Genomic DNA, 9,407 nt, shown 5'->3' with positions numbered 1-9,407 from the left:
ACCTTGATAGATACTAGCTGTCGAGCTTTAAAATCCATCACTTCTTCACTTGATTTTGGACAGACTTGCATGGTTTTAATACTTGAACTTGAAACCTTGTTCCTTGAAGTATCAAACACATCCTAGATCTACCCAATTACAAGTAAAGTGCATTTTGTCAAATGATTAGCCAATTCTACATTCACATATGTTCATAACATGATTCACATATGTTCTAACAATCTTCCCCTTTGGCAATCCGTGACAAAACCACAACAAACAAATGAACATATGAGAGAAGTCATAAATCACTCAACTCATACTCACTTGCTGAATACAATAAAATCTATCCTAACACAAACTCTTGAAAAATTTTGCAAGAAAAGAGTTCATGGCAAGAAGAATTTGACAACCTGTATTTCTAAAACACTTTAAACAAAACTCATTAAGGCATCTTAGTGTGAAATAGAAATAAAAAATTGCATACAGTAAATAAAAATCATGTGCATAAAGAGAGAAAAGAAACAACACATGTAAAGATAGGTGAATAACATACATCAACATATATATATATATATACACACACACAAAGATAAGTACAATGTATGTTGTCAAATGGTCACAAGATCGATATACATGAGGTAAATGAAAAAGAAAGAAAAGAAAATACATAATAACCTCACTACATCCCTCAAAGTATAAACACTTCCCCTATCACAAAAATCTCCTATGCTAACTCTCCCCCTATGTATATGACTACTCTCATATCCAAAACTACTCCCCTTTTTGTCACGAATGACAAAGGGAAAGTAATTCAAGCAGTCATCTTGTCATCACTGGGCAAGCTAGCACCCTTATCCTCATCATCATCATCGTCGTCGGAGTCACCATCGTCGCTCTCAGATGCCTCTAGAGAAGGAGAGGGAGACTCTACAAAGCCACCAAGGTGAGCCTGCCTCCTAGCAATATGGTCGTCACAGGTGTTCACTTGACATAACTCATCAATAAGTGTGTCAAGGCGAGCATCTATTAACCACAGCTGCGCCATGACCACCTCAAGGGTCACACCACCCGCAAATGAAGAAGGTGCGAATGTGGAAGGAATGGAAGAAGCAGGAGGAGCTACTATCTCTGCTTGTGGCCACTTCGGTCAAAGTTAGGACTCACTCTGTCTAACGGTAGCCACATATATGGCACACATGATCGAAAAATGAGGAGACTCGGGATAAGAGACAAAAAAAAGTCAAAGAAGCCGTGTGATAGCCGAAGGAAAAATGAGCCTATCACGGGTCGTCGTATCCCTACAGACATCTATGAGGGATAGGATGAAGTGAGAAGGAAAATCAATAGAAAGTCCCTCAAGAAGGGATAACTAAAATCAAGCACGAGGCTTTGTGATGGAGTTATAGTGAGATAATGGATGGAGAACGAATGTCATCACCATGTTAAGGAACCTCTGACCTTTTGCAAAACCTAAGCTATGGGTGTTTTGACGGTCACCCCAAGATGAAGGTGTCTCACAAAATAGAGACAAGAGTTCGTCTTTGGACATAGTCCTCAGACAATCACAGCTAGGGTAGTCAGGATGTGCTACCCTAGGAATGTGTAGTACCTCAGATACAATATCCAGAGTAACTACGATGCGCATACCTCGAACACGAGTGATAAAATGAGGTACAGAATAGTCAAAACCGTGTATATTAGAGTAAAACTCCTGTATGATCATGGAGGGACAAGTGACTGAGATGCCACACAGTGAGTCCCAACCTCAACTGTAGATGACAGTGGGAAGGTCAGTATTGAAAAAATTTGATAGAATGACTTGGCATTCCGAATGAACATCTAGTCGTGAGAAGTTCTCTGAAAAGTCCTTACGGGCTTTATCATCATTGAACCTAACGTGAGAAGGAGTGGGGTCAGAAGGTGAAGAAGAAGAAGATGCCCCAAAACGAAGAGGGTTCCGGGATAGAGTGGATTTGCGTTTAGGTGCCATAGAGCAGACTAACGCAAGAAGGAGAGAGGGAGAGAGAGAGACACGTAGAAAAGCACCAAACAAATCAATATATAATAATATAAAGAATTGAAGGTACGTATGCATGAAAATGCATGAGCATATGATATGCAACATAAAAAGCATCATGCACTCAGCCCAACCTAAACCTAACAGCATATAACAATTCAACATATATAGCACACATCTATAATGCATGAAAATATAGTTGAAATGAACATGTTATGCAATGCATGATGATTTAAAATCATTTAAACAAGAACCCGTCCCAAAAATTGCACAAAAACTCCAAAATTTTGAAAAATCCCAAAGGTTAGGTCAAAAAAACATGAAATGCCTGATAAAAAGATAGAAATAGAATCATACTAGAGGAAGAAATTAACCTCGAGACCGAAGATTGAGTGGGGAAGTGATTTGGAGTGAGAGTGAGGTGTTTGGGAAGGTGAGAAGTTTGAAAGGATCAAGAGAGATCAAGGAAATGTCGCGCAGATCCTATTTATAGGAATTCCAGTTTCTTGATGGATTGAAAGATGTTGAGAATTAAAACGCGAGAAATAGCTATCGAGGAACTATCGAGTAGCTATCAAGAAGTGTACACAGCACATAAACGTTGATGGATCGAGGAGCTATAGAGCATCTATCGAGCGTACAGAAACTTCCTCAATAGATCGAGAAGCTATCGAGAATGTGATAAAAAAAAGCTCAAAGGGCTCGATAGATAGCGTAGCTGTCGAGAGGTGTCCAGTAGCTGTCGAGATTGCTTAAAAATAGTGTTTCAAAGAAGAGAAAAACACAAACATGAATGCAATCAAACATGCTACACAGCCATGGATCCAAACAACATTTTAAGCTCTCAAATCATCTCTCAACAAGAAATAAATGACAAGCATATAGATCCAAAACACACACATGCACTAAACAAGTCTGACCAATTTTATATTTCAAAAACAAGTTAAGACAGTTTAGTAAGCATACATTAACACATGTATTCCTTGTGATGGCCAAATCACATTGTACTTGCATATGTATCAAGAGTAGCAAAGAATATTGCGTGTTGTGTGTGAAAAACATCGCTAGATTGCATAAGTCTCTACATGTTATGACAATTTGAGATATGAGAATATCACTTTAACTCACATACAATCATAACTATTTGATAGGGATTATCACCTTCGAGATATATCCTATAACTCTTACATCTCCTAGAAGACATGTTTGCAATCATTTATAAAGCATTTTGATTCTTTTTTCTTTTATAGTTTTTCTTTGCATATTTTTTCTTTTAAGCAAACCATGCATGGGTATATAAGAGAGAGAAAAGAATTACCCAATGATGTTAAGCTTTTTGACATTGCACTTTTGCTGCGTCAAAGCATACAAATGTCATTTCATGATTGGTGGACAATAGTGGTGAGATGGTTATTTATGCCTTTTTCTTAGGATTTTCTAGTCTTTCCCAAAAAAAAGAGTGATACGAGTGTTAAGTACAAGAGATTAATTAATCTTACTCATCACAAACATGAGCCACAAAGTTCACTTGCTTAGTTGTGCATAGAGATGCTCATCTAAGCTACAAAAGATACAAAGTTTAGAAAGCTTTGTTTCAATGGCTATCTAAGGTATCAAGTACCAATGTACACAAACACACACTGTTTTTGTATTTTTCTGATTTTTTTTTTATTTTTATGAAAAAAAAAAAATAAAGCAAAACTAAAAACAAAAACAAACAAACAAACAAACAAAAAAAAAAGAAGGAGAGAGAGAAAAAGTGACTAAATCACTTAGAGTCTTTTTCCTTCCACACCTTGGAAGAACTTTTCCGTCGTGCAAACCCTTGATCCGGTGGTGAGGGGGAAGAATTTAAACCGCTCAAGTTCGAAAGGAACATGAGGGCTTTGAGTAGATCTTCAAGAGGAGCAAAAGAGGATGGAAATTGATTCTGGTTTCCCGATGAGATCATACTGTTACTTTATTAAGTGGCTAACCACTTATAGCAATTAGGTCGAGTATGTCCAACTACTCCACAGTCATGACAAAGATGCTGCTTCTTCTGTTTAGGCTTTTGAGCATTTCCCTTCTTAGCCCTAGGGTTTTTAATCTCTTTCTTGTCTTGCTTAGAGGGTGCTCCTAAGATAGATTTACCCTTGTCTATGTTCTCACAAGCTAACACATTTTTCACATCATTATTTTCAGATTCAACATTATTAGTAGGAGAAACAAAAACAGTAGTACTAGTGGAAGCAAAACTAGGAGAAGAGAAATCATACCCTAAACAGGTTCGATCAGAAGCAGATTTTTGAAGACTAAGCATCTCATCAAACTTTGCACTTGAAGTCCTTTCCAACTAAGCTTTGACTTGGAACAACTCTGCCTCAAGTTTCTTGGTCTTTTCAGCCAAGAAGTTGTTCTCAAATCGCAGTACTCCAATGGTCCGATTGACTTCATCAAACTTTGTGGAAAGCTATTCTCGATCAAGTTCCACATCACTCAGCTTCTTGGTGGCCAGCCTATATAGTTTCTCATGCTTCTCAGAAATCTTATACAACTTTTCATAGACTGTATGGATATCATCTTGGTTGTCCATTTTCTCGAATTTAGAATCCACCAAGTCCTCTTCATCATACCTATCTTCAACAATCCCCTCAGTAGGATTTACAGTGGTAGTGAAAGCATTCAGAATCCCATCATCCTCATTATCAGAATCATCTTCAGGCTCGATGTCGCTCAAAGTAGCAACAAGTGCCTTGCTCTTCCCAATGGTCTTGAGATACGTAGGGCACTCTTGTTTTATGTGACCGAAGCCTTAACACCCAAAGCACTTTGGTCCTGAGGGAACAGTGTACTAACCGCCATCCCTATCATCCTTCTTTCCTTTGTCTTGGTTCTTGAACTGAGACAAACTAGATTGCTTGCGGTCTTTGTCAAATCCTTTAGCATTGGCATTCTTTACAAACTTTTTGAATTGCCATGTGATATAGGATTTCATCTTGGAATCTTCATCGTCTGAAGACTCATCAGTGTTACTACTCTTGGCCTTCAATGCCATGCTCTTACCTTACTACATTTCCCAATCCTTGTCAAACCCAACTCATAGGTCCACAGATTGCCAACTAGCTTTGTCAAAGGAATTTTGTTAATATCCTTTGATTCGTCAATCGCGGTGATCTTGGCATGAAATCTCTCGGGTAGAGATCTGAGCACATTTCTAACAATCTAGGGTTCGGGAATGGTTTCCCCAAGATTAAAGGCTGAGTTTACTATGTCTTTAAGCTTGGCATAGAACTCATCGAATGACTCATCTTCCTCTATCTTGATCTCTTCAAAGCTAGTGGAAAGCCTTTGAAGTTTTGAATCCTTGATAGCCTTAGTTTCTTCATAGGTTATCTAAAGGATGGTTCATACTTCCTTAGCAGTTTCAATAAAGGATGGCTTCTTGAACTCCTCATTCGTGACTGCACTGAATAACACATTCAATGCCCTGCTGTTGAAATTTTTCGCCTTGATCTTAGCATCATCCCAATTAGCTGGCGCTTCCTTTGGCTTGATCTAGCTTATCTCCACAACTTGCTACACTTTCTCATCTAAAGACTGCAAGAAAGCTCTCATGCGTACTTTCAAGTAAGCTTAGTTAGTGCCATCAAATAAAGGAGGTATAATACGAGAATGTCCTCTATTCATGACAAACAGGGGTTAATGGATCACACAGCAAAGACTAACCCTAATCAGAGTGTACCTGCTCTGATATCACTTGATAGGCCAAGAATGTATTGACCCCTTATGATGAATTAACCGATTAATTAGCCAAGTTAATTAATTAATTCAATTAGCATGAAATATGCGTGGTAGTATAAACAAATCACCAACTAAGTAAATATGCAGCGGAAAATAAATTGATACGGTGATTTGTTTACGAATGGGGAAAACCTACACAGCAAAAAACCTCATTGGGTGATTTTAAGGTCACCACTCCCGAGAATTCACTATTATCACAACAGTGGTTACAAGTAAAAGAATTCCAGTACCTTATACTAACCTACAGTTGAACCCTTACCCTAGTACCCAATTGGACTTGTTCTGTAGTGACAATCTCTCATTTCAATGCATGGCTCCCAGTACGTGACTAACCCAATTCGATGCGCAGTTCCCAGTACATGGCTTACTCATCAACTTGAGAAGAATGTTGGCTGCAAAGTTATTCAGTTCATCACACGATGAAGATCACGAAGTTTCTTGGTTACAAAACCCTACGGTGTACAAACACAACAACTTCTTGAAGAGAAAGATGAACTAGAGCATATGTCTCTGGTTCACAATATGCTTGTGAAAAACTTTTGCATTGAGTTGCATCAGCTGTGACGACCCTTAAAACAATCCTTATATATGTTTAGGGTTGTGAGAAAAGAAAACCCAAACATCTATTCACGGATTGGAGTGAAATCAGATCTGAAAAACTGATTTTCATAAACCTTGACAGATACCTTATCTATCGAGCAACTATCGAGCATCGTGCTTAAACAGCTTTTTAAACCTTGATAGATACTAGCTGTCGAGCTTTAAAATCCAACACTTTTTCACTTGATTCTTGGACAAACTTGCATGGTTTTAACACTTAAACTTGAAACCTTGTTCCTTGAAGTATTAAACACATCCTAAATCTACCCAATTACAAGTAAAGTGCATTTTGTCAAAGGATTAGCCAATTCTACATTTACATATGTTAATAACATGATTCATATATGTCCTAACACTTACTGTTGTGGATTGACCTTGATCTCAACTTGTCCCTCTCCTAATTTATGGTCTTTTTTGCACAACAAAACGCCACCAAGGAAAGAAAGAAAGGAACCTTCCAACTTAAACCTATCACCAGAGTCTTAAAAAAAAAAAAAAAAAAAAAAAAAAATCCCAAAGCATATATCTGCCTCGAGTAAGCTATGTCCTCCTAGATTTCTTCCCCAACCTTTATCATCCCTCAATGTCCTTCTCTCCAACGAAAATCACACAAAGCAAACTTGATGAACTATACTTCTTCTCTTTTACACATATTCACCCATCTGTATAGAAGGGCCAGTGGTTCAAATGAGGTTTGGCACTTTAAAAAGATGTTGCATCTAAAAGTTGGTATTGTAGTGTGTTTCTTTTGTCTTTTATACATTAATTACATTTTTTATATTTATATTTAATGAAATAAGAAAGGAAGAATTGATAGAGATGAGAAGAAAAGAACGAGAGAGCGAATTTATTGGTGGACTACTGCAACTGTGACGGGGAAGGGACCAAGCTCAGCTTGAAATTGTTTAAATTTGGTTTCCCAATTCTTAATTTAAAACCATAGCTTTTTGATTCTTGTTATATTTGGTTTTGCTTAAAAATGTGTTTTTCTAACGGTAAATGAAGAGGTGGGTTACAGAAGGCTAATGGAACTAACCTCAGGAGAGTAAAGTGTTAAGTTTTAAACCACGGGTAGGCAAAGTGAAAATGGGCCTAATCACAGGTGGGTTTACTGTAATTTCCCCTTTTTGGAATTACTCCAACTTAAATTCTGCTTGAAGTATTTTAGAAAGTATACTTCTGAAATTACTTCAACTTAACCTCCATCAGCATGGTCTCGTCACACAAGCACGTTCGATGACTTGCCACCAGACTTCATTCAGCATGCAGTCAGTCCCGTATTCCAAAGTATACTCCCCAGAAACATCTACACCAAAAAGTCCCCGACGTATAGGGCCAGCTCCATGGTGTCATATGTTTCACCCATTCATCTTTGCTTCATCTCCATCTTCTTCACAACCACCACTAGCAGGCACAAAATCCATATGCTTTTGAAATTACCTCAACTTAACTTGGGAAATACAATAATGCAAGCACACTCAACCACTTTCCCACATGTCCTCTCCATAATCCGAAGTATATCCTCCTAAGATAACTTCACCAAGAGTTCTTAAAAACGCAAGGCTAGCCCTATAACTTTGCATGCTATACACAACCAATATCATCGCCTCATCACCATCTTCTACACCCTGTGATCACTACCAACAATCCAAAATACTCTTCTGAAATTACCTCAGCTTAATCTCTGTCGATATGATTCAATCACACAAGTACATTCAGCTACTTGCAAATAACTTTTGTCCCACTGACCTATTTCAACTATCATGGAACACTCTTTTGAAATTACTTCAACTTAACCTCTGTTGAGAATGCTCAGTCACGCAGGTATATTCAACTACTTGCTGACCAATTTGCCATCTCATTAGAACCTTTCATATGGGTGGGTCTACTCATCTGAAATTACTTCATCCTACTGAAATCTTCATCACCTTCAACTACTTTACTTAGATCCTTTTTCCTTCCACACCTTGGAAGAACCCTTTCGTTTGGCAAACCCTTGATCTGATGATGAGGGGGAAGAATTGAAATAATTCAAGTTTGAAAGGACCATGAGGGCTTTGAGTAGATCTCCAAGAGGAGTAAGAGAGGATGAAAATTGATTCTGGTTTCCAAATGAGATCATACTGTTGTTCTGTTGAGTGGCTAGCCATTTATAGCAATTAGGTCGAGTATGTCCAGTCGCTTTACAGTAATGACAGAGATGTTGCTTCTTTTATTTAGACTTTTGAGTATTGCCCTTCTTAGCCCTAGGGTTTTTATTCTCTTTTTTATCAAGCTTAGGGGGTGCTTCTAAGATAGATTTAGCCTTGTCTATGTTCTCACCAGCTAAAGTAGTTTTAACATTATTGTTCTCAGATTCAACATTATTAGTAGGAGAAACAATTACAATAGTATAGGAAGAAGCAACACTAGGAGAAGAGAAATCATACCCACAACCGGTTCGATCAGAAGCAGATTTCTGAAATCTAAGCATCTCATTAAGTTTTGCACTTGAAGTCCTCTCCAACTGAGCTCTGACTTGGAACAGTTCCGCTTCAAGCTTCTTGGTTCTTTCAGCCAGGAAATTGTTCTCAAACCGCAATGCTCCAATGATCTGATTAGCCTTGTCAAACTTTGTGGAGATTTCTTCTCGTTCAAGCTCCAAATCACTGAGCTTCTTGGTGGCTAGCCTATACAATTTCTCATGCTTTTCCAAGACGTTGTACAATTTTGCATAGGTCGTGTGGATGTTATCTTGTTCATCCATCTTCTCAAACTTAGACTCCACCAAGTCCTCTTCTTCATTCACTTCTTCAACAATCTCCTTAGTAGGATTTACAGTGGCAATGAAGGCATTCAGGATTTCATCATCCTTATTATCCGAATCATCCTTAGGTTCAGTGTCGCTAAAAGTAGCAGCAAGTGCCTTGTTTTTTCCAATACTCTTAAGATAAGTTGGGAATTCTTGACATCCAAAACACTTTAGTCTGGAGGGAATAGTGTACTGACCATCTTTCTTAGCATCCTTCCTTCCTTTGTCTTGGTT

This window comes from Quercus robur, chromosome 2 (assembly GCF_932294415.1).
Source record: "Quercus robur chromosome 2, dhQueRobu3.1, whole genome shotgun sequence".
In the NCBI taxonomy this organism is placed as follows: Eukaryota; Viridiplantae; Streptophyta; class Magnoliopsida; order Fagales; family Fagaceae; genus Quercus; species Quercus robur.
This window is presented reverse-complemented; position numbering follows the sequence as displayed.